Source organism: Tamandua tetradactyla, chromosome 25, assembly GCF_023851605.1.
Source record: "Tamandua tetradactyla isolate mTamTet1 chromosome 25, mTamTet1.pri, whole genome shotgun sequence".
NCBI classification, from domain to species: Eukaryota; Metazoa; Chordata; class Mammalia; order Pilosa; family Myrmecophagidae; genus Tamandua; species Tamandua tetradactyla.
Genome location: NC_135351.1, coordinates 733,777 through 761,275, shown reverse-complemented (window position 1 = coordinate 761,275; position 27,499 = coordinate 733,777).

The window sequence follows — 27,499 nt, the reverse complement described above, 5'->3', positions numbered from 1 at the left end:
CTCTTGACTAAATCACATCATCCAGGGAGATGATCTGATTACAGTTTCAAACATACAGTATTGAATAGGGGTTATTCTACATTTATGAAATGGGATTTTGATTAAAACATGGCTTTCCTAGGGGGCATATTTCCTTTTAAATCAGCACACCACATATTGGATAAATGTTTGATATTCTGTGTACATAAAGAAATTATACAGCTCAACAACAAAAGAGCAAACAACCCAATTATAAAGTGGGCAGAGGAAATGAATAGGTACTTTTCTGAAAAGCAAAAAAATAGATGGCTAAAAAGTACTTGAAGAGCTGCTCATCTTCATTGCCTATGAAGGAAATGCAAATTAAGATGGCAATGAGATATCACCTCACACCTATAAGAATGGCTGTAATTAACCAAACAGGATACTATAAATGTTGGTGAGGATGCAAAGAAATTGGAACATTTACTCACTATTGGTGGGAATGCAAAATGGTTCGGCCACTGTGGAAATCAATTTGGCAATTCCTCAGAAAACTAAATATTGAGTTGCCCTATGACCTGCAAATACCAATACTCAGTATATACCCAGAAGAATTGAGGGCAGTGACACTAAAGGACATTTGCATACCCATGTTCATAGCAGCACTATTCACAATTGCCAAGAGATGGAAACAATCCAGATGCTCATCAACAGATGAGTAGATAAACAAAATGTGGTATATACATGCAATGGAACATTATGCAGCATTTAGACAAAATAATGTTCCCAAACATATGACAATGTGAATGAACCTTGAGGACATAATGCTGAATGAAATAAATCAGACACAAAAGGATAGATACTGTGTGATTCCATTATTATGACTCTGGTAAAGCCATCAGTGGTTTGGAGCAGCTAGAAGGAAAAATCTCAGATGAGGGCATGGCAAATTCTGAGAACTGTTCTGTAACAGCTTGTTGAAGTGTGTTTTGAAAATTATTGCTTTTTTCCTCTGTGTATATATATATATATATGTTATTTTTACAACTAATAAATTAAAAAAACTGTAAGTAGTTATGGTAATATTACATAAAATAAATTCCTGAAATCAAAAATTTGAAAATATTTAGTGCCATAGCTCACTACTATAGCAAAGTTGATATTTGTAGTAACTTTTTACTTGATATTTTGAGAATGTACACCGTTTTGATAATTAATCACATGGTATTTAAGATACTGTTTAATGTTTAGAATTCAAGTAACTCTGATATCTGTATCTGTAGATTTTTTCCTTCCTTGCTTTAATTTTAAATTGGTTTATGAAACATATTGCACAAACAGGCTTTACAATCATTACTTAGATTTTTTTAAAATATGACTATGGATAAGCTAAGATATCCATTTTAGGTAGTTAAGATTTCCATATGTTAATTGTAAAAATATTTGTATATTCATATTTTCCTGTAATCAGGAAAATATTTAGTACCATAGTTCATTACTATAGCAATGCAGACATTTGTAAGAACTTTCCACTTGAATTTTTAGAACATTCCCAGTTTTGACAGCTGATCAAATGGTATCTAAGTTAGTGTTTAATACTTAGAATTTAAGAACTTTACTATCTGAATATGTAAATTTTTCCTTGTTGCCTTAATTTTAAATTGGTTTATGAAACTTATTGTGCAAAAAATAGCCTCTACAATGATTATATAGATACTTTATTTAAGCATGCCTATGATTAAGCTAACTAAGATATCCATTGCTGGTGATTCTAAGTGTATTGTTTGTTTTCTTAAATAATAAATAAATAAATAAACTGTTATATTTTACTCAAGAACATTAAAAGAAACAAAATTGTCCTCTTCTACAATTTGTATTTCTTTTTCAACATATTAAATTGGTTATATATAAAATGAGCTCTAATTATTAGGTTAATAGTAATTCAATCTTATCAAGCAAAGAAGCATATTCCCTCTAGAGTCTTAACTGTTGCTTTTTATAAGAGACTGGGGTAATAATATAAATTATAGAACAATTTCTAATATGAATTCTCTATATAAGTGACATGTTTGTGTTTTCGTTGCCTGGATCATTTTACTTTCACCTTGTTGAAACCTCATAAAGATTATGAAATCTATAAAACAGGAAAGCAAGAAAATTCCTTGCTTAATTCTGAAACATCTAAGATAAAAGAAATAGATGTTTATAAAGATGTTGATACAGTGTGGAAATTTCAACATTTAAGGAGTTTGTTTAAATGAAATATTAATTATGTAAAATAAAGTGTTTATTCTTAAGTAATATTAGAATGCATGGCAAAATAAATGTATAAAATTGAGTCCTAAAAAAAAGTACTAGTCACAAATATGTGTCCGATACTTTTACATAAATTTCTGCTCTCAATATAAATCTGACTCCCCCTTGATTTATATGCCCTAGATTATCAGGTCTGTGAGACCTGCTGGACAACAAGGACACAAGCGAGCAGGGAGAGAGATTTCCCTGTGGAAGGGTTTATGATTCTTCTAGTTTATCTGCTACTGAAAAGGAAGATGAAAGAACTCTTCTTTAGCAATATATTATGAGACAATTAAATAGACTATTTTTTCAAAGGAATTTTAAATGTAAGTTATTACATTTATGTTATTGATGTATTAAATAAAATAAAAATTTATCAGTGATACTTTTCCTTAATGAAATTATTTTCTGTTTCTCTATATAGAGGAAACGAATTAATTAATTGCTACAGAGAGGCGCCTCATATATGGTGTATTTGCCTTTGACCATATGTAAAAGTGTAAGTCACACAAATAAGAAATCTTCATTTCTGTTTTATCTCCAATGTAGTCAGATTCCCCTTGCTGTGGATACTCCTTAGATGGTAGGCTGTTTATAACTATTTAAAAAGCCGGCTTCAACATGTCTAACTCTTGTACTTTAATGCTTATTTACACCTAGTAATCTCACACAGCAATTTGGGAGATAGGGCTGTAGAAGGACATTTTGCTTCTGGAGAAAATAAGCTATTGATCCATTGAGTTAGTAAGGAAGGAATAGAATTTTTTTCCTCAGACCTATATTTTAAACAAATATATAACCTCTATTTTTCTAATTATATGGGCAAATACCTGGAATTTAATTTTGTTTACTTCAAAACGAGGAGTTTTTTTTAAAATAAGTTCCCTCCCTATATGAACAAATTGTGCAAAGACCAGAACTTTGACTTAAGAAATTTAAACATTCATGGGGAAAATTTGTGCAAAAGATATTATCATTACCTGAGATACATAATGATCATGTAGTCTGATGTAGAATCCACCTGGTGATTTTCTCAGGAGATTATTGACTTTATATTTTATTAATCTTATTTAGAAAATAAGTTAAATTAGTAAGTGTAAACATAAAGAAAAATGAATATTCAATATAAAATTTAATACTTACTTTCTCAAAATATTAATATTCCTTGGGATAAAGGTATCCTTAATTTCTTACATTCACTATTATCTTTTCAAAGTATTAAAATAGTTGACTGCCGGGCTGGAGACCTGAGTTCAATTCCCAGAGCCTGCCCATGCAAAGAAAAAAAAGGGGAAAAATACAAATATAATATGATGTAGAATCTTGAATATTTGAGAACTTTGGAATTAACACTGTAGATATGTGCTGTTTCCATCTTTCCTTATACACTCATTTGACAAACTTTCATTCATTGAACGATGTTATCTAAACATTCTGTGCTTAATATACTTTGCAAAGTATCATTTTTAGATGGCATCACTTAAAAGAGTTTTTCTCTCAAATAGAATGCAGAGTTGGTGCTCTTTATGGAAATAATAGAAATAATAACAATGCTATTAAGGAAAGAACATTAGTATATTCCAATGAATCTCAGAAATTCATATTTAAGTCTTTCTAGGAATAAAACAATTTGGCAGAATATAATAACACTATTTGTTCAAAGAAATCATCCAGTACCATTGGAATTATTAAAGATAAGCATTTTATCTGAGCTAAGAAATCATGAAAAATTTTCACCAGGTGAAATAAATGAAGAGTAGGAAACAGAATAGAGGAACCATAGAAAATGATAGCATTTTCTATCATGAACTCTATTTTTTAAGCAAAAGAAATTAGTTTTCCCCCCAAGTTTACAATATGCTATCTGTGTATGCTTATTTCATTTGCAATTCACTTGCTTCCAATTAAATAACCATCTGTACATCATATAGCATTTCTCAGTAAATTAAATTATACTCACTTTTTATGAAAAACTACCTGTATATAAATAGTCATAAACATTGTGGCGATTTGGACTACTATGTTATACTGAAATGTAATTAGAAAACAAAATAAGGGTAAATAAGAGCAGTATGCGCTATCATATTTGAAAGAACTTATTTTGTTAAATATTTACATTTTAAAGGGAAAGGGACTTGAATATATATGCAAATATATAATTCTTATTGAGGTCAAGTGCAGACATTTCAACTAGGTTTTATTTATATTAAATAGGTTAAATTTAATTTACATTAAGCATATTTGATTTGTATTGAGGTATACTCAATATCATATGTGAATATCCTTATTTAAATGAAGGATCAACAATGGCTTCTTGCTAAGGAACTGAGTGAATATTCTAAGAAAAATAATAAATGCTTTGGATATTTTTATCAATGATTCTAATAATTAAAATCTGTAATTAAATAAAGGTTAACAAAATTCAGCATCAACCACACCCAAAATATTTCCAAGCGTTTCTCATAAGCTACTAGGGTTTTTTATCCCAAACTTTCTATGTTGGCTTCCTTTTCTCTAGAAAGACCTGTGTGGAGGGAGGAAGTGGGCATCTACAATCTCACCACCACGAATTACTCACAGGGCACTCTGATCTCCTGGAGGTGCAATATCCTCTTTGTGGTTTTGCTGTCATCTGTTAGTCACCTTGGTGGGAAACAGTGTCATTCTCCTTGCCGTTGGGACTGAGAAAAAGCTGCACAAACACATGTATTACTTCTTGCCCAATTTGTCCCTCTTAGACATACTCTATACATCAGGTACTGCTCCCAAGATGCTTAGAATCTCCTGACTGAAAAGGAAAGCATTTCTTTGGCTGAGTGTGCTTTGCAGCTTTATTTCCTGGGGGCCCTGGCAGAGACCAAGATTTTCCTTCTTGCTGTCGTGGCTTATGACTGGTGTGTGGCCATAAATGTTTCCTCATTTTACTACACCCTTATCACGACTAAGGCACATTGTTTCTTAATTCCTGCACAGTGGTCACATTCCGCTTGTCTTTCTGTGAATCCAACTGGGTGAGCCAGTGTTACTGTCACATCCCACCCATGGTGGCCCTCCTGTTCTTCCGTGCTTGTGGCAGAAATGCTGGCTTTAGGGGTGTGAGGTGTGTTAGGGCTCAAGACCTTTCTGACCAGCTTTATCTCTTAGGTCTATACCACATCCACCATCCTAAAGATCCCATCAGGTGAAAGGGAAGGCAAGGACTTCTCTCACATGCTTCCCACCTCCTTGTAGAATGTCTATTTATGACAAAGCAATATTTGCCTAAATCCACCCACTTCAGTCAATATTTCCAAGTCAGAGGCGGCCCATCTCTCTGCTGCGCATTGTCATTGCTCGACGTCCAACTGCATCTCCTACTGTGTGAGGAACGGAAGTTAAAGGAGTGCTCAGAAGGGCTTATGTCATAAACATGCTTACAGACCAGATAGTATTGACAAAAGGCATCACCACTCCACTTACTGTGCCCAATCGAAGAAATGGAATAATTCATAGAATAATAGCCATATCTAGATATCTAGCTATATAAAATAGATATGCATCTTTATATTAAATTCAAACCCTCACATGCATAGACAAATATTCCTCGAGTTATGCATATGGCTATCTCATTTTTATCTATTGAAATCATAAAAATTATCATCCAAATATAAACATTTCTGAAAGTAAAAGACATGTTAATAATTATCCTGGTATAAAGTGGTAAAGATTATACTAATTATGTAAATTTGGATCTGAAGTCACATTTTGAATGTCCATTCCATATCCATAGTTCTACCTATATCTAAACTATACCCATGTTTGCCTTTAGATAGTTCCATCTATAACATTTGGATTTTCTATGCCATTTAAATCATATCTGCTTATTTCTATTCTATATTAATCTATCTGTAGATATTTCACTTACTTTCTTTACCTTAATTAGCTACCTGTTTATCCTCATATGCCTCCTTTCTCCTTGCACCCTTCCTCTTCTTTATATTTAGTTTCCACTTAATCTATATTTGTTCAATTTTCTCCTTTACCTGTGACCACCTCCATTCTTGTTTCCACCTATCCCGCCAAGCAGAACATTTACTTTCCTCTATCTCTGAACTTAGAAATTTAATTCATTTGACTTTACAACCATCATCTTAACCTCAATATGTTCAAAGCTGGAAAAAAATGATCTTTTACCATGATTGCACATGGATGTACCTTTTAATTGGATACAAAATATTTTTCTTATTTATATCAACTTTCTGAGCTACTGAGATTAAAATTGCCAAAATTAAGTTCTGCATTTTCTTAAAGTTCAGCACTTAACTCTGTGGTTAGAGAGCAGTCATTTCTGACCACAGATCATTTGCTATTGTCTCTTGATTTTCTCATCTTTTCAACTCTAGAAATTCAAAATTTCCTCTGGATCACTGCTCATGCAGTACACATATTTAATTCAGCAATAATATATAATTTTCTTCATAATATTCTCCAGCTCTATACATTTCTATTACTTCCTAAAAATAAGACCCAGGGAAGTGTGATAGTGGCTCAGTAGGTAGAATTCTTGCCTGTCATGTCAGAGACCCGGGTTCAATTCCTGGTACCTGCCCATGTAAAAAATATATATATATAATAAAATAAATAAGACCCAGTATAGTGATCACATTTCTTTTTCTTTTAACAGGCAATATCCACCTATTCTCTGCATTTCCTGACTAGTCACACTCTGGCATTCACTATATTCTCTCTTCTTCATAACCACAAGCTCTCCCTTCTTTATGACTAAGTGCAGTGATCCTTTCACCTAGTGCAATGACCTCATATTATTCAAAGAAATACAGTTCTTTCCTCCCTTGGGCTGTCATTAATCTATTAGTCATCTTCAAAGATTAGCAAAAATATAGTTTCATAATTTATTCTCCATAGCAGAGGTTATTTGTAATATGAAAGAATCAGGTATAACCCCATTGTATAAAAAATATCACTGGATTTGTTAATGAGATACATAAAATTAAGTAATACTTTAAAGCTCTAACAGTTGAACATTTTAGATAACTGCATGTCAAATATTTATTTAATATTGCATCACTAAATTGAATATTTTTCTTCACCAAACTGATCAATTATTAGTGTTATACTGAATTATAAGAACCACTTGAAGCCCAATTATATCTGGTTTTAGAAATAGTTCTGACGCATTTAGAAATGTGCCTGACACAGATTAGGCTTCTTTGGACAAAACTGGAAAAGATTATTTGAAAACGTTAAACAACTTTCAGATTTTATCAAGTATAATAAACTACAGTTTTGCTGTACAATAGGTTTTATAAAATGATAAAGTCATATAAAATCTAATTTTTCCTAAGTAGAGAAATGTTTTTGAAATATAAGTAAAAAGGGGGATTTCTCTCTGATTCCTGCTGAGATACTTCAGGATTGCTGAACCAAACTCATCATGTATTTAAGCTGAATGAGACTGGTCAATTGCATGCTTTCTCTGGATTCATGTAGATGTGGTTATCTAAATCTAGATATGACCATACTTTAATGCTGGCATTATTTTTTTTGAAGATATCATAGTTTGCAGTCTTTCCTTAATGCTGCAGATGTCTGAGAGGTCTGAATCACATTACTTGACAATTAGGTTCTGGGTAACTTTTCATGGGATGTATCTGAGACTTAAGCTGCAATGTGAATGAATATTCTAGCTTAAAAGAGGTACTCCTTTAAAATTCAAGAAACAACATGGAGAGCATCTAAATTTATTAGGTTTGGATAACTGGTACTTGTATAAATAATTTGGTGACTTATACATTATTTTAAACCAGACTAACAGCAATCATGGATGCAATAGAGATGATGGGAAAGATTAGAGGAATTCCTTTTGACAGAGGGAAATGAAAGTACCTTCCTTTTATCAGAAGGGAAGAAAAATTGCTGGCAGTGAGATAGGGATAATCAATGACAAAAGTGATATAATTAAGCATCATTCAAAAGATGCCATAAAATCAATGTCTACTGTGGCGATTTGGCGGCACACTTTCCCTTCAACTTCAGAGTATGTATGCTCTGTAGGCAAGGTGTTCTCTAGTCAGGATTTAGATATTAAAGTTATGATGTAGTCCTATTGACAACCGATTCATATTTATGTATCTCAGGGAATTTCTTTTTATTAGTGACACAAAAGAAGTTTATGGGCTATAATGATGCCATAGTTGTCATTTTGTCTTAATTTATAGAAACACAGGGCTTCATATCCCAAAAGGTTAGCAAACTGACTGTGAAGTTATGTCAAGATAGTTCTGACTTCCATTGGGAGTATTCTGCTCAGAATTATTTAATGCAAAATGACACATGGGGATATTTGTTTTATTCTCCATAGATATTGGTCCCAGCAATGAACCAATTACAGTCTTTTTATGCTATTGACCCTCCATGAACCATGGCATTTTCAAAGAGTCTATAGAGATTTAACTGGTCATACATAGTTAGAAGAGAACAAATTGCTCATCCTCCAGTCTGAAAGTGTATCTTGTTCTTACTCAGACTGCACAGATCTACTATGAGGGACCATTATTCATACTGTGGGTGAATGTTTACTATATTTATTACAAAACCAGAGCAAAGATTGAGCAATGACTGAGGGCCTGATCATGTGTAGCGTTTCCCCTTGTTACATGTATGCTATATTTAGCTAATGTATTCAGGTAAGCTGGAATTTGACTTGGCTTTGTATGTCTTTGAGTGAAATTCACAGACCTATGTGCTAACAAACATGAATCTTCTATCTAGAAATTGTTGTAACCATTTCTTAGTAAACTTCAGTGTTCTTAATGATTGACTGATGGACATAGTGACTGCTACCAGTTCTTTCCCTCTCAGTAGTTCTTTAAAGAAACAAGCTGGTGCCACCCAGCTTCTCACCAATAACTTGCTAAAACAAATGAAGAATGAGCAATAAGTCTCTCCTATACCTCCTACTGAAATTCATTAGCCATATTTCCCTCAATATAAACTTATGCCCATCCAATATATGACAATATATGACAACACATATTTCAAGTTCCACAGGTCAAACTTGTAGAATCCTTGTTGACTACTCCTTTTCACACTTCACATCTGAACGATTTAACTTTTTTGTCCATTCTAGCTCCTCAAGGCATACATAACTGACTACTGTGACCCAAGCCTTCATCAATCTTGACTGCAGTATTGAAATAGCCTCCTCACTATTTCCTGTTTTTCTATTCTCCATCCATTATTATCTTAGCACTGTTCATACTGATGCCATTATGCCATAATTTGTACAACACAGAAGTTTTGAACAAATTCATAGAGAAAGCTTATATGCTTATCATGAATTATAGGACTTTTGGGATCTGGAATCCTTGAATTCATCCCTGATGAATTCCCAATGTGATGTAGAGCTTCTTGTCATCTTCCTTGTTGTATTAGATTCCTAGACCTGTCATTCCAAATTATCACAAACTATATGGCTTATAACAAGAGAAAAGTATGGTTTTACAATTCTACAGGCTAAAATTCAGATAACAAGCCACCATCATCCCCATGTTCTCCTGACTGCCCTAGCGAATTTTCCTAGATTCTGTTGGTTACTGGATACTTAGTTTTTCTTGGCTAATTGCAGCATAATCCTCTTCACATAGCTTTCTCCCCTGTGTCTCTCTGTATGTCCAAATTTCCCTCTTCTTATAATAAGATGAGTCATATTGTATTAGGATCCAATATGACATGATTTGGCTTTTGTCTTATGAATTACATTTAACATGCTCTTACTTCTAAATGAAGTCACATTCACAAGAATACATGTTAGGACTTGAACAAATCTTTTGGGGGAGGCACAATTCAATCCCCTACACTGTTTTCAAGTGTAATGTATGACCTGCTGCCTGAGTCTCTAACAACAATAAGTTCCTTTTACCTTCAATACAGTCTCCCCAGAATCCTTCTTAGCTTACTCAGTCCTTTCTCCAGGTCTTCACTCCAATTTCACCCTCTCATGAGACTTTTCATATTTGGTATTTAATCCCACAATTTCCATTCCTTCTTCCTGTTTATTTTTTTTCTCTTTGACACTTACCACAATCTAAAATATGCTTTATGCTTGTATTAATTTTACATGAATCTATATATATATGTATTTCTATCTTCCCAATTACAATGTAAATTCAGAGAAGGGATTTTGTCTTTTTCTACAGTCATACTTTATACAGTCATATAGACAGTCAAGCTGCAAAATACAAACATCCTTATGCATATTCATCCTTCAATAAATATCTGTTGACTCAGTAAAAGAATGGATGAAATTATTTTCATTTGAGAGAGAGGTGTCTTTAGTGCAGGTCAACAAACATCTCCAATAAACACTTCCACAACAAGAGGTACATATGTATCCAGCACCAAGGCAGGGGAGAAACCTGCGGATACAGTGGTAAGTGTGACAGCTGTTCACAGAATGAACAGGAAAGAAGGGTTACAAGTGAGGTGAATAGGTCTAAATTGGGGTACAGTAGTGGTATCTGGAGAAAGGCTGAGTACCAAGGTGGTGGGGATATTGAGCAACAACAGAGCTACTGCATTCTCCAGGTGTTAGCTGTGGCAACAGTGTACTGAGCTATGAAGAGCCTGTAGGGAAGGAAATAATTATATTGGGATTCATTGATTTTTTTTTTACTTAGGTTGGATTCTGGGATGTGTGAATAAAAGAACAGAGAAATATGTGTTAGAGAAAATTTGGTGAGAGAGATGTACCTATTCACTGCCATTAGGGAAATAGAGGTGCATTCCCTCTGAAGGGGAGTGTGCTAGCTCTGCAGGAGTCTAGAGGTGGGGTTTCCACATGATCTTGCAAACCCTCAGTTATGTATATATTTGAAGTAACTGAGCAAAGGGACACTAATGGACATGTGCACACTGGTGTTTATGGCATCAGTATTCACAATTTGCAATGGATGGAGGTAAACTACAGGCACATTGACTGAACTGTGTTGTATATATGCTATGTACTATTGAACAGCTGCAAGAAGGAATGAAGTCATGAGGCATGCAGCTTGGTGAATGAGCCTTGAGGATAGTATATTGAGTGAAATGAGTGAAATAAGCCAAAAATGAAAAGATAAATATTATTAAGCTCACTAATGTGGACTAAGGATATTACACAAATTCTGAGAATTAAATTCAAGAGCATGGGTTATCAGGTGAAGCCCTATTGTAAAGGTTCTTAAATTGTAAGCTCCTACAGCAATCACATCTATTCTGGTATTGTAACTAAATTCTGAGATGCTGAGCTCTTTGTGTATAACTTTGTCATTCCCTGGAATTTTGGGTATTTTTGTGACACTTGCAACTCACAGTAAAGTTCTGAAGCTATGAAAATTAGCATTACCCTGTATAACAACTTTTAAAAACACTGAAAAAATGATTTATACTTCAGTCAGAGATGTGAATAAACACAGTGTGGGGAAGACTAAAGTGAAACAGACTAGAGTATAAAAGATGATATTGTCTGTATTTCCAAACTTCAACTTCTGTGTGAGACCAAAGGAAGAGACATTTATTTGAGGCAAAATTTATTTTCAGTAGCACACTATCAATCTAATTGGTTTGATCAGCTTATTTGAACACCAGAATTATATGGAACTTTGAATGAGGAGGGAGACCTGTTTGGTTTGTACAGATTGGTGGGGCTACCCCGGTACATCCCAGAGTAATCTAGGCAGAAGATTAAAAGGTATTTGCAAAGTCCCCTTGAAGGAATAGGGAAAAGGCAGAAATATTAAACTTCCTTACCTAAGGAAGACCTGATATTCTCACAATCCTGGGGACTGCCAATTTGATGAACCAGGCCCTCGTTCTTGGGGCTTGCCTTTATGAAACTTATTCATACAAAGGAGAAGCTAAATCTACTTATTATTGTGCCTAAGAGCCACCCCCAGAGAATCTCTTTTGTTCCTAAGATGTGGCTTTTCTCTCCAATTCCACATGTGAGCTAATTGTACTCCTTCTTATGTGGAATATGACTTTCAGAGGCATAAGTCTTCCTGGCAATGTGGGACATGACTCCAGGGGATGATCCTGGCCCTGGCATTGTAGGAGTGAGAAAATCTTCTTGGCCAAAAGAGGAAAGAGAAATGAAACAAAATAAAATTTCAGTGGCTGATAGATTTAAAATAGAGTTGAGAGGCCATTCTAGAGGTTATTCTTAGGCAGCATATAGACATCCTCTTTCAGTTTTTGGTGTATTGGAGTTGCTAGAGGGAAATACACAAAACTGTTGAACTGTAATCCAATAGCCTTGAATCATGGTGATAACTGAAAAACTATAGAGTTTTAAGTTTCATGTGATTGTAAAAACCTTGTGCCTGGCATCCCCTTTATCTAAAGTATGAATGGATGAGTAAGGAAAAAAAGAAGACAAAAAATAAATAATTAATAGGGGGAGCAGGTGTATGGGATGTTTTGAATTTTCTTTTTCACTTTTATTTTTACTTTGATCTTATTTTGTATTTTGGGGTAATGAAAACATTAAAAAATATATTGTGATTACAAATGCACTCTATATAAGGATACTGTGAACCATGGATTGTACAATTCGGATGATTATATGGTATGTGAATATATAGTATATCTCAATAAAATTATATTAAAATATCAAGGAGATTAGAAAAAATACTGTAATTCATTACAATCTACTCCTCTTTTAGGTCATGTTTTATAAATAAGACTGCTTTGAAACTTAAAGGATTTTCTCTTCCTATAGTCAAAAGTGTCCTAAGTGCAGGCATTATTTCATTAGGCAAATTAATATTCTGACATTTAATTATTGAATTGTTGACATATTTAACATATTGCCAAGGAAGATGTAATTTAGATCTTAAATTAAGGAAGTTATGGTCATTAATATATTAAATTCAATATATTAACTCATGGCATGAAAGTATGCAGGAAATTATTCTTGAAGAGGAATAGGCAGTAGGAGACCTGATTTTTCCTTTCATCTTTGAGCATTTGATTTACTATGAAAATATTCATAACTAAGTTTAATTATTTTCATAACTTTGAGCATCTGTTATGTATCTTTGCACTGTAGTGTTACAAAATATATGTCATAGCCCTTGAAGCCAACAGTGATTTCAATCAATATGCAAATATGGAATAAATATTCATAAGGTAGCATATATTAAGGATAAATGAAAGGTTGAGCTGCTAAACTCTGCAGGAATGAAGTGGGAGAGTGTGGGAAAGGCTGAGGTGGAAGAGATTAGAAGACCTAGAGAACATGATTTGAAACTGGAAGTAAGGAAAATAAGTGCAGTGTGACAGAAATTGGGTTTTTGAGAATAGGTGATGAGTCACTAATTCTACAATGTTCAAAGTGAAATGATGAAACTAATTTGATTTCAGTAGTGCTCATATGTAAGGAATAAGGTAAATCAGGTTAGATAAATAAAACAGAATACACTTGCATATATCCTTGAATATTAGTGCCAAATAATTTAGATTTCATTCATTATGGACTGAAGGCAATTGGAATTTATTATTTTTAATAGTGAAAACATTTTTATCTTGGGGTTTTAGGAAGAAAAAACACATATTTTTTTTAAATGAGGAATTTACATAAGAGGTAACTTTGAGAATCATTAGTAAATATTTTTAAAAGATTAAGATAATTGAGTTTTTGTTATGGATGGGCCTGAATTCATTTTTCAATAGGATGAGATTGAATCTACCAAATAGCAATCATGGTAGATTAGGCCCCATCAAAAATAAAAACACTTTTGTATCAAAGGACTTAGTTGTGAATGTAAAGACACCCTGCCGGATAGAATAAAATTGGAACATAATTATCCAGTAAGGTTGAATATCCAAGATCTATAAGAAACCCTAGAACTCAACAACAACAAAAAGAGACCAATTAAAAGCAGGGCAAAAAATTGAATAGACATTTCTCTAAAGAAAATTTAGAAATAGTCAACTGCACATGAAAATAGGCTTAATATGATTAGCCGATAAAGATATACAAGTCAAAATAACAATGAAATACCATTTCACATCACTATAATAGCTGTGTTTGAAAAAAAAATCAGAAAATTACAAGCGTCAAAGAAGGCATGGAGACATAAGAATACCATCAACATCAGTAGGAATGTAAAATGGTATATCTGCTGTGGGTGACAATTTGGTGATTCCCCAGAAAGTCAAATGTAGAATTATCATAAGAACCTGCAATCTCATTTCTAGGTATATGTACTAAAAAGTAGAAAGCAAGGACTCAGGCAGATATTTGGATGTCAATGTTCATAGGAGCATTATTTATAATTGTAGAAAGATGGAAGCAAGCCACACGGCTATCATCAGATGAATAAATGAAATGCAGTATGTGCATACAATAGAATATTATTCAGCCATAACAAGAATGTATTTCTGATACATTTGACACAATGGATGACACTTGAAGACTTCATGTTGAGTGAATTAGCTAGACAGAAAAGGCCAAATATTGTATGACCTCACTGATATGAAATAATTAGAATAAGAAAATTCCTAAGTCATAAACTAAAACAGGACACCAGGGCCATGGAGTGGGTAGAAAATGGCAAGTTAATGCTTAAATTGTACTAAGTTTCTACTTCGGATGATGGAAACGTATTCATAATGGATGGTGGTAATGGCATCATACAGCTGTGAATTTAATAGCACTGAATTATTTATTAGAATATAGTTAAAAATAGAAATTTTAGGTTGTACTTAAATAATGTGAATGAAAATTAGACCAACAAACAAAATACACAAACAGAAAACCCTAATGTATACCATGGTCTATAGATAATACTATGATGATTCTGAAATTATTTTATCAATTGTAACAAATGTACCATGCTAATGCAGTGATAATAATGGGATTGGAGGTGGGTATATGAGATCTTTGTATTTTCTGCAAAATTCTGTAAACATACAACTTTAATAATTAAATAAATGAGGAAAAGAAAGAGGTTTCTAAAAGCTCTTGCTACATATCATTAAGAGATGAATTCCTTTTTCAGTGACAAGAGACTAGAGGGATAGAGCTGCTGTTCCATCCACTATAGTGTGAGGAAGGGATAATTTTATTTTATTGCCTACTGCAATTAAACTTCCAACAGCATCTCTTTTTTAATTGTAGGTCTTATGTCTATTTTTTTTTGTCCCCGTATATTTGCATTTGGGTGATCACTAAATTTATGGAATGTTGCTTGGATTTTGCTCTTTTGAGTACTACTAAACAAAAAGAGAAGTGTCTTGCTTTTCAGTGTCACCTTGTTTATGGGAACATTTTGTTCGAAGCATTTAGCTAAATTGAGATTTTAGCAAATCACACATGACCTCTATCCCACCATTTCTCAGAACCAGATTCTAAATTCACCTTGTTTATAGAGGAAGCATTTCTAATATTTTTCCTGAGATGGGTCAAACCCTTTAATCTATTAGTTAGGGTTGGGAAAGTGACAAAGTGAGGCCTTCTAAGGTGTTGTTCCCCAATAAAATCTTTGATATACTAGTAAAATTGTTCATCTTCCTCAAAATTTCAGAAAATACTTAAGTGGTTGTAAGAATTCAAAGACTGCATAAAGTAAGCACATCTTAGAAGAATTAAAGTTTGAATGAGAGTGCATACCAGTGTGGAGTCAATTTGAGAGAGTGCAAACCAGTGTGGAGTTAAATTGAGTCAACTAACAAAAACAAACTTATTCAACAGTGAATGATGCTTATTGAATTAGTTTGTTTTTGTTAGTTTCTGACACTCAAAGAAATCTGTCATATAAATATCTGCATACAAATTAAGGAACTGACAGCTCAGGGGCTAAATCCCAGAGTTAACACTCTAAATTATAAAAATGTACAGAGTGAAATAGAAGATTCTAAGAAACAAAAAATGATTGTCCATTCAAAGAAACAATATAAAAATCTGAATATCATCAATACAGAAGATCAGGCTTTAGATATACAAGACTAATACTATTTAAAAATGAAATTTAATATGCTTGAGATACAGGAAAACACAGAGAAATAGCTAAAGGATATCAAGAAAATACTGAATGAACAGTATTAAATTTTTATGAAAGATAAACTTTAAGAAGGAATCATACAGAAATACCTAAGTTGAAGACCACAATACCTGAAATTAGAGAATCTCTACAGGCAATCAATAGTGGATAAAAACTGATAGAGAAATAATCAGTGATCTCAAAGACAAGAATTGAAATGATTCAGGCTGAGGATCAGAAAGAGAAAAAGAAGTAATAATAATGACAAGAATGTAGAGTCTAAAAGATGTGTGGGATACCATTTATTGTACCAATATATGCATTATGGAGTCATGGAGGAGAAGAAAAAGAGAAAGGGGCAAAGGAAATATTCAAATAAATAATGACAGAAATCTTCCCAATTGAATGAATACTCATGACTGAGTATGCACATTTATGAAGCTTGTAGTTGCTTGGAGTTATGTGTCTTATGAAAACCTGTTCATCAGCATAATCAAGTTCCCTGGAAGAGAACTGATGGCAAAAAGGAAATTTTGATGAGGTTAATCCAGTTAAGGTAATGCCAACTAAATCAGGATGGGTCCTCCCTCAGCCAGAAGTTGGAAGTTAATGGAATACAGAAGAGAAGGAAGAAGATTTCTCTATATGCATTTCTATGTGACATAAAAACCAAGGACCAATGATCCAGCACAACACAATCTACTGGAAAAAATCAGCACCTTGCTGATGCTTCAATGTGGAGTTTTCTAGCCTCAAAATCATCATCCAAGAAATTTCCTTTACCAAAGCTATGTGTAATACATATTGCAGCAGCTAGAAAATGAAAAAAGGCCCAATGTACTCCAAATAGGATAAAATTGAAGAGGAATATATCTGTGCCAGTTTGAAACTATTATGTACCCAAGAAAAGCCATGTTTTAATCCTGATCCAAACTTGTGGGGGTAGCCATTCCTTTTAAACCTTTTGAGTAGCTGGAGATGAGCCACTTCCCATTCAGGGTGAATCTTGATTAGTTCACTAGAGTTCTTTAAAATGTAAACATTTTGGAGAAACCTCTGAAATGACAGAGATTCTAGATGATGCAGATGCTTCAAGAACAGTTGCTTTCAAGCTAGGGTCTATATCAACAGTAACATTGTAATATACTTCCACTGAATGTAACAAAGATATGCAAAAACAAAATGTCAACTAGCAGGGGATTCATGGGAAAAGGATATGGCTTCTTTGAGGAAATATCTTCAGATAGATTATGGTGATGCAGTCTTAGCTATACATTTAGGTTGGATTGTATCATGTGCAAAGAAAATTTTAAAAATGAACAGAGATGAACAAGTGCTAGAGAAAATGTGGAGAAAGAGATGTACCTATTCACCATCAGTAGGAAAATGGAGCAGTGCATCTCCTTGGAGGACAGTGTAATGGTTCCATAGGAAACTAAGGATGGATGTCATATGATCCTGAAACCCTGTTACTTCAGTATATAGTGGAAGAAACTGAGTGTGGAAAAAGGAATGGACATTTACACACTGGTGTTTGTGGCAACAGTGTTCCTGATCCACAATGGATGGAAATAGCCTAAGGGTTCAATGACAGCTATGTAAGTGTGAACTATGGTGCATACATACAATGGACTATTGAGCAGCTGCAAGAAAGCATAAAGTTGTGAGGCATGCAATTAAGTATATAAACCTTAATGACTATGTTGAATAAAATGTCAGGAACAAAAAGATAGATATTATCATACCTCAAGTATATGGACTAACTGTAATAAAAACTCAGTGAACTGAACTTGAGAATATGGGTTATTAGGTTGGGGTCAATTATAAAGGGTCCCAGATTGTAAACTCATGTATATTCAAGAAGTGTAATTGTTAAACCTAATTTCTGAGATACAAAGCTGTTTTTATATAATTTGTTGGTTTCCAGAAACTTCAGCTGTTTATGTGACACCTGAGACTCAGAATCAGAGCTCTGAAGCTATGAAAGTCAGCAGTACCCCATACAGGAACAGTTTGAAAAGTTGAGAAAGTGATCAGACTTCGAGTAGAGATATGAATGAAGCTGATATGGACAGGGCTAAGATATATCAGAATACAAGTTAAAAGATATCATCCATATTTAAACTTTAACTTCTGTGTGGGCCTAAGAGAAGAGACGTTTATTTGGTGCAAAATTTATATTTTGGGTAGTACATTTTCTAATTTAACTTGTATGGGCAGTTTGGTTGACCACCATGAGTACATGGAATCATGAACAGGATGTGAGATTTTGTTGTTTTCTACAGGTTAATGTGATGCCAATATTTCCCAGATTAATTTGGGCGGTGAATAAAGAATTATTTGAGAAGTCTCTTTGGGGGACTAGGGAGAAAGGAGAAGATATTCAACTCCTCATTTGAAGAATTTCTGAAATTCTCACAAGCAGTAGGGACAACCAAATCAATAGACCATGCCCTCCATCTTGGAGTTTATCCCTAAAAAACTTATTCCTACAAGGGATAGGCTAAGCCTGCTTAATATTTGGCCTAAGTGTCACCCCAAGAGAACCTTTTTTTTTGCTCAGATGTGGCCTTTCTAAGTCAGCTCAGCAGGTGAATTCACTGCCCTCCCTCCCACATCGGACATGACTCCCAGGAGTGTAAATCTCCCTAGCCATGTGGGACAGAAAGCCCAGGATGAGCAAGGAACTGACATCAAGGGATTGAAGAAGACCTTTTAACCAAAAGTTGGAAGAGAGGAATGAGACAAAATAAATTTTCAGTGGTTGAGACATTTCAAACAGAGTAGAGAGGTTATCTTGGACATTATTCTTATGCATTATATAAATATCCCTTTTTAGTTTATGGTGCATTGGAGTGGCTGGAGGTAAGTACCTGAAACTTGTGCTGTATTCCAATAACCTTGATTCTTGAAGACAATTGTATAGTGATACAACTTTAGTGTAACCGTGTGAGTATGGAAACCTTGTGTCTGCTGCTCTTTTTATCCAGGGAATGGAAAAATGAGTAAAAAATATGGATAAAAATAAATAAAAATAGGGGGACAAAGAGTAAAATAAATTGGGTAGATGGAAACACTAGTGGTCAATGAGAGGGAGGGGTACAGGGTATTGTATTTATGATTTTTTCTTTTTATTTCTTTTTCTGGAGTGATGCACATGTTCTAATAAAAGATAATGGTGAAAAATACACAATTATGTGATGATATTGTGAGCCATTGATTGTACATTATATGGAATGTATGTGTTTGAAGAGTTCCCAATAAAAACATTTCTAAAAAGAAAAAAAAAAGAATGTTTGCTTCAGAACTGACAGAGCCCACACAGCCAAAGACCTTTGGAGATGCAGGAGGAAAATGCCCCTGCAGAAGTCTTATGAAATGAGAAGCCAGGAAAGAAACTAGCAGACATCACCGTGTGCCTTCCCAGTTGACAGAGTTTCCAGAAGCCAAGGATCCCAGAAGACACCTGCCACATGCTTTCCTAATTGGCAGAGGTTGTTTCAGATGGCATCAGCCTTTAATAAGGGAAGGTAACCTCTATTGGTGCCATAATTTGGACATTCTCTTGGCCTTAGAATTGTGAACTTTCAACTTATTAAAAACCTCATAAAAGCCATTTCATTTCTGGTGTATTGCATTCTGACAGATTAACAAACTAATATCCATAACCGTCAAATTGCAAATGCAAAGAGAAAAGCATTACATTTACATACAAAAGAGTCCCAATAAGATTAATTTCTGATTTCTCATCAGAAACAGTAGAGGCCAGAAGGCAGTGAGACAAATATTTAAAATATAAAAGAAACAATGACCTACTGGGGTACCCCTAAATCTTTATAAGAAAAACAGGCTCTTAAACTTAATGCATTAACTATGGGTGTGACCCATTGCATAAAAGGACTTTTTAAAAATATTTTTATCTAAGAAAACAAACAATACCCTTAGAATCATCAAAATGGATAATGTTAGTTAGCTTATCTGTAGGCATATTTAAATAAACTATCCAAATAATCATTGTAAAACCTGTGTTTGCACAGTAAGATGCATAAACCAATTTAAAATTAAGCCAACAGGAAAAATTCTATAAATTTAGTTAGTAGCATTTCTTAAAGTCTAAATATTAAACACTAACTTAAAGACCATTTGATCAGTCCTCAAAACTGAATGTTCTCAAAATATAAAGTAAAATGTTATTACAAATATCAATATTGTTATAGTAGTTACCTATGTTATTATAGATACAAATGTTTTTATAATTAACATATGAAAATCTTAATAAGCTAAAATGGAATTTATTTTAGCTGAAATAAATTCATTTCAGGAATTTATTTTATATAAAACTACTATAGCTGACTATAGTTTTGTTTACCTTGTTTTGTTGTAAAGTATAGCATATGTAATCCAAGCAAAGAAAGAAAAAGCAATGATTTTCAAAGCATACTTCAACAACAGCTACAGAACAGGTCCCACAGTTTGTCATGGGCTACCATTCCCTCATCTCAGATTTTTCCTTGTACCTGTAACAAAACACTGGAGGCTTTACCAGTGTCATAGTAACAAATTCATACAATATCTGTCCTTTTGTGTCTGACTTCTTTTACTCAGCATTGTGCCCTCAAGGTTAACCCATATTGTTGTATGTTTTGGGACATCATTTCATATAACAGCTGCATAATATTCCATTGTATGTATATTATGACATTTTGTTTATCCACTCATCTGTTGATGGACATCTGGATTGTTTACCTCTCTTGGCAATTGTGATAGTGCCATGAGGAATACCAGTGTGCAAATGTCTGCTGGTGCCACTGCCCTCAACTCTTTTGGGTATATACTGAGTAGTCGTATTGTCAAGTCATAGGGCAACTCAATATTTAGTTTTCTGAGGGATCATCAAACTGACTTCCACAGTGGCTGAACCATTATACTTTCCCCCCAGTCATGAATAAGTGTTCCAATTTCTCCACATCCTCTCAAACATTTATGGTTTCTTATTTGTTTAATAGTAGCCATTCTTATAGGTGTGTGGTGATATCTCACTGCCATCTTAATTTGCATCTCCCTTATAGCCAGTGAAGATGGGCAGCTGTTCATGTGTTTTTTAGCTATCTGTATTTACTCATCAGAAAAGTTTCTATTGTCATTTTTTAGTTGGGTTGTTTGTTCTTTTGTTGTTGAGCTTTATAATTTCTTTATGCACACAGGATATCAAGCCTTTATCTGATATGTGTTTTCCAAATATTTTTCTCCCATTGAGCTGGCTGCTTCTTAAACTTTTTAAAAAAAAGTCCTTTGAGGCACAGAAGCTCTTAACCTTAACAAGCACCCATTTGTCTATTTTTATTTTGATGCTTGTGCTTTAGATGTAAACATTAAGAAGATACATTCTAATACTAGATCTTGAAGACATTTCCCTACATTTTCATCTAGAAGTTTTATGGTACTGGCTCTTACATTTATGTCTTTAATCCACTTTTGATTACTTTTTGTATATGGCATAAGGTCGGGGTCCTCTTTCATTCCTTTGGCTATTGAAATCCAGTTCTCCCTTGCCTATTTATTGAAAAGATGATTCTGTCCCAGTGGAATTGGGGGCCTTACTGAAGATCAAATGGCCATAAATTTGGTGGTCAATCTCTGCACTCTTTATTATATTCCATTATTCAATCCTTCTATTTTTGTGCCAGTACCATGCTGTTTTGACCACCATGGTTTTTAAGTAAGTTTTAAGGTCAGGAAGTGATAAACTTCCAACTTCACTCTTCTATTTTAGGATATCTTTGGCTATTCATGGTCTTTTCCCCTTCCATTATAAATTTGATATTCCAAGTCTTCAAAGTAGGTTGTTGGGATTTTGATTGATATTGCATTGTATCTGTAGATCAGTTTGGGTAGAATTTATATTTTGATAATGCTCAACCTTCCTATCCATGAGCATGGAATGCTTTCCTATCTATTTTGGTCACTTTTTATTTCTTTTAGCAACTTTTTGTAATTTTCTGTTTATTAATATTTGACATCCTGGTTAGGCTTTTTCTTAGATACCTAATTCTGGTGGCTATTCTGAATGGAATTTTTTCCTTAGTTATTACCACAGATAGGTCATTGCTTGAATATAGAAACATTACTTATTTTTGTAATTCATTTTTTTATCCAAGCACTTTGCTGAATTTATTAGATCAAGTAGCTTTGTTGCAGATTTCTGTGTTATTGAAGTATAAGACCACGTCATCTGCAAATAGTGAAAGTTTTGCTTCTTCCTTCATATTTGGGTGCCTTTTATTTTTTCTCCCTGTTTAATTGCTCCAGTTGGTATTACTAATACAATGATGAATATAGATATAAATATTCAATAATGTATAGTTGTCCAAAGATAGTAGCAACTCAGATACCAATCAAATGATGAAGGGATAAACAAAATGTGGTACAGTCATACAAAAGAATATTATTCAGCCATAGGAAAGAGTAAGTCTTGATACATGTGACAACATGGATGAACCTGGTAGATATCACGTTGACTGAAATAAGCAGACACAAATGAAAAATATTTATTATCTCATTGATTTCAATCAATTACAATAAGCAAACTTATACAGTCAGAGTCTAGAGTATAGGATACCAACAAGTGGAGTAGGGAAGGGGAGTGGGAAGTTTCCTATTTGGAATGATAGAAATGCTTTGGTAATGGGTGGTGGTGATGGTAGCACAACATTGTGAACACAGTTATCATCACTGAAATATATAAGTAAACATGATTAAAAGGGAAAATGTATAGTGTATATATGGTAACTGAATAAAAATTTTAAAATATCCATAGAACTTCCCTACATGAATAATAAACCCTAAGTTAAACCATGAACTATATTTAATAGCTCAATTTTGAAACTGTGCTATTATAAATTGTAACAAATGCTTCACACCACTGCAAGATGTTGGTGGTTGGGTGGTGTACAGGAATCCTGTATTGTATGCATCATTGGTCTGTAAACCCACAACATCTCTAATAAAATAATAATAGTGGTGGAAAATACGTGAAGCTCAATAGAAGGTATTATAGTCTTTTGGATTAAATGTCATCTGTTTTTAATGAATAAAATAGAAAATCTAGACATACATTTGTATTATGTATTATTAGTTTCAAATTCATTTTAAACAATAGGTTGTAGATATAATTTCCCTTTAGAAAATATGTATTCAACTCATTCTACTTCCATAGGACATTAACTCCTTGTATGTATCTGCCTCAGCAATCCATGTTTGAGGATATTAAATACTAAAAATGGCTACTTAAAAAATTGGTGGTGAATATCCTGTCTTAAATTTTACTCCTAAAATAAAGTATTCATTTTTGTTAAGCCTCCACTGATCACTAGATGATGTACCTGAATAAACAGCCTTTTGTATAAATAAGCTTGATGAACAGAAATTACATTTTTAAAAGCACAGTTCAAAATCTAGGCAGTGTTGTATTGGAAAGACTACTTGAACTCTTTCAATTTCACAATTTGTCAGTCTCATAGCTAGTTATATTCCAGGATGGATTTTGGTATTCAGTATATTTATAGATTGTTTGATATATTTTTGTTAATACATAGAGGAAGGCATTGGTACTAGTTCTTTGCAAACTTCTTCCAAAAAGTTTTCTTTGGATTGAAGTTTGGCCTTTAGTGTCTGAGGTATGAAATTTTAATTTTAATTCATAAAAGTTGAACTAATATAGTATATTCCTTGAAAGTGAAAGCCAGTAATTTCCTTATTATATGCCAAAAATGTACACAACTATATATAATAGATGAAAATAGAATAATAGAAATATGGATTAATAAAAAAAGTCAAGAATATAGAGAAAGAGAAATATATACAATATATGAAAAGAAGACTCTAAAATATATGTAGTAAATAACAAAAATCTTACTGGATTAAATATTCTATTAAATGTCTATAATTATTAGACTAGAAGAGAATACCAAACTCAAACATATGCTTTAAACAAGAGACATAAATATAAAGAGACAGAATTGTAGATTATGTTGATGTATCAGAAAAAGTGAGCTTGAAGTCAAATTGAGCATGCCATAGCAGTATTAGATGCTAGCAATTAAAGAAAAAGGTAGCATATTTCTAATTCTGTGTGGGTCTAACAATTTAACCAACAAGGACAAATAAAATGTAAAATTGACCATATGTAGCTCCATAAAGCACACTTTGACAAATTCTAAAGAGTAAAATACTCGAGCATATTACGTCTAAAATGGAATTTAACAAGAAATTAGAAAAACAAGCAATAATTTAAAAAGTTGTCCACTCTTTCAAAATTAAACAATATATTTTTTTCACAAAATGAAAAAAAATAGAAAATATTTTTTATTTGACTAAGAAAGAAGTGATGCAACAAAAGCTAGAAAAGTATAGCAAACATTAAAAAATGGAAAAATATATACAATATATAAGAAAAATATATACAATATATAAGAAATTGTGAATACATTATTTAAAGGGGGAAAAACAGGCCAAGATGGCTCATTCATGATTTTTTTCTAAATGTTAAGGAAGAAAAAAATACTAATCTTGCATACAAACTCACAGAGAAAGAAAAGTGAAAATAATCTTCATTTTATAATTGGGTTAATATAAGCTTAAGATCTATACTTAACAAGGTTATTTAAGAAGGTGGCATTATACCCTTAATATCTAAATATATACCATGTATACAAGTCAAAAGTGAATACCTATCCTTAGCAAAATAATATATAGAAATTTTCCTAGAATAATGGAAAGTATGTTAAAAAAGTATAGCAACTATATATATTATGTTGAGATATTTCAGCATTTCCCCCAAAATTTGTAAAAGAAATATGGTTGCCCATGATGCCTATTTTTTTGGAACATCATGCAGGAGATTAAAGCAAATATAGTAAAACAAGAATGAAATAGAAGGGCCAAAAATGAGAAAGCATGAAATGAAACTAATTGTTTATAGCCAACATGAATTCTTATGTAGAAGTTATAAAGGCTACACAGAAATGTGAGAATTTTAAGTAAATTTAATGTTTTTTTGCCAACCAAGTAAATAAATAAAATAGTATTTCTATCTAAGGAAAAAAATAAACAAAAGACATAATTTACATAAAAATGATACCATTTACAGTTGCATAAATAATTGAATTCCAAGTAAGAAATCCAACAACTAAGTAATATGTAAACCTCTACAATTAAAACTACAAATATAATTGAGAGAAATTTAAGGATGCCAAGGAGCACTGCATGATATTTATGGAATGAAGATTTAATATATACAAGATCACAATTCTCCATCTAGAAATTGTCAATTCAATTAAATCCCAATCAAAATTGTTGGAATTGCTTTTAATTGACACACTTATACTCAAGGGAAGGCAAAGGCCTGAAAGTAGTTAAAACAATTTTGAAAAACTAGGCTGTTGGACATTGTTTATGAAATAGTCAGTCCTCTTGGGCAGTGTAACAGTGACTCAGTGGCAGAATTCTTGCCTACCATGCTGGAAACCCAGGTTCAATTCCTGGAGCCTGCCCATGCCAAAAAAAAGTCATTCCTCTTACAAATCCATAGTCGTTAAGGCAGTTTGGCATTGTTGTTATACAGACACATTGAACAACAGAGCAGTTCAAAGTCGAGGTTGTATGTGAAGAATATTATGTATATCCAGTAGGTTGTGGTAGACATTTCAGGATGACTGAGTCAATTGGATTTCAAAATGGGGAAATAATAACCTTGACTCCTTTTCACAACACACACAAAATTAAATTGTAGATGGAGGCAAATCTAAATGTGAAAGGTAAAAAAATAACATTTTATAAGAAAGCATAGAAGGCTGTCTGCATGTATCATCATACAGTTGTGCTTTCATCAGAACAATAAATTTTAGTATATTTTCATCATTCCAAGAAAATTAAAATAAAAGTAAAAAGGAATACCCAAAGCATCCATATACTTTATTCCCCCTTTTATTTACTTTTGTGTCTTTGCTTTCTTATTCATCTACTCACACATAGGATAAAGGGTTTCACAATCATATGGTCACACCATAAAAACTGTATAGTTTTTATACAAACATCATCAAGAATCAAGGCTATTGGATTGCTGTTCAACAGTTTCAGGTATTTCCTTTTAGCTGTTTAAATACATTAAAAACTGAAAAGGACTACCTATCTCATGCATAAGAATAACCTCCAGTATGACCTTTCAACACTATTTGGAATCTCTTAGCCACTGAAACATTATTATGTTTTATTTATGTTCCCTGTTTTGGCCAAGAAGTCTTTCTCAGTCCCATGATGTCAGGGCCAGGCTCATTTCTGGGAGTCATGACCCACAATGCTAGGGAGATTTACAACCCTCAAAAAGTGAATTATTTTACGTATAATGATTTCTATTCATCAACAGGCATTATTAAGAGAGTGAAAAGACAGCCCAGAGGGTTTGGTAAGATGTTTGGAATGTAAATGTCCAACAATAAATGCATACACACAATATATTATATAATTATATATATTATATAATATATATAATACACAATATATAATACATTCATATAAATCAATAATAAAAAAGCAGTCATTCCATTAAAAAATTTTCAAAATCCTTGAACATGTAATGTACTTCACACAGTTACTTGAGCAGTGCATATGAAAAGTTAGTCAACTTTGATAGTTGAAAATGCAAATTAAATTTATATACTCTAATAGCACCTCATACCACAAAGAATATCTAAATGGAAATTATGAGATTTGTGTGGCACTGAAATTCGTACTACTGCTGGTGGGAATGATTGATTAATATGGGGAAGATGTCTCTGCATCTCAAAAATGAGAGATGATAAAAGAAAATATTAATGAATTTTATTAAAAAATAATAATCTGCATGGAAAAACACACAATGATGAAGGGAAAATATATTTAAATAGCAATTTTTATTAGTTTATTTTTATACCTTTTTTGCCATGTGAAAAGGAAACCTTAAACATTTACTTTTTATTATTTTAATTTTTAAATTCAACTCATACACTTAGCAAAAATATTTTAGGAACCAAGAATGAAATTGATGACAAATCAGTAAGAAAAATTAGAGAAAGGAAGTGAAGAGATAAATTATGAAAAAATGGAGAAAAGCTCCCTAAACCTCTGAAAAATATGCTCAATCTCATTCACAATAAAAATGCGCTATTTAACCTACACTG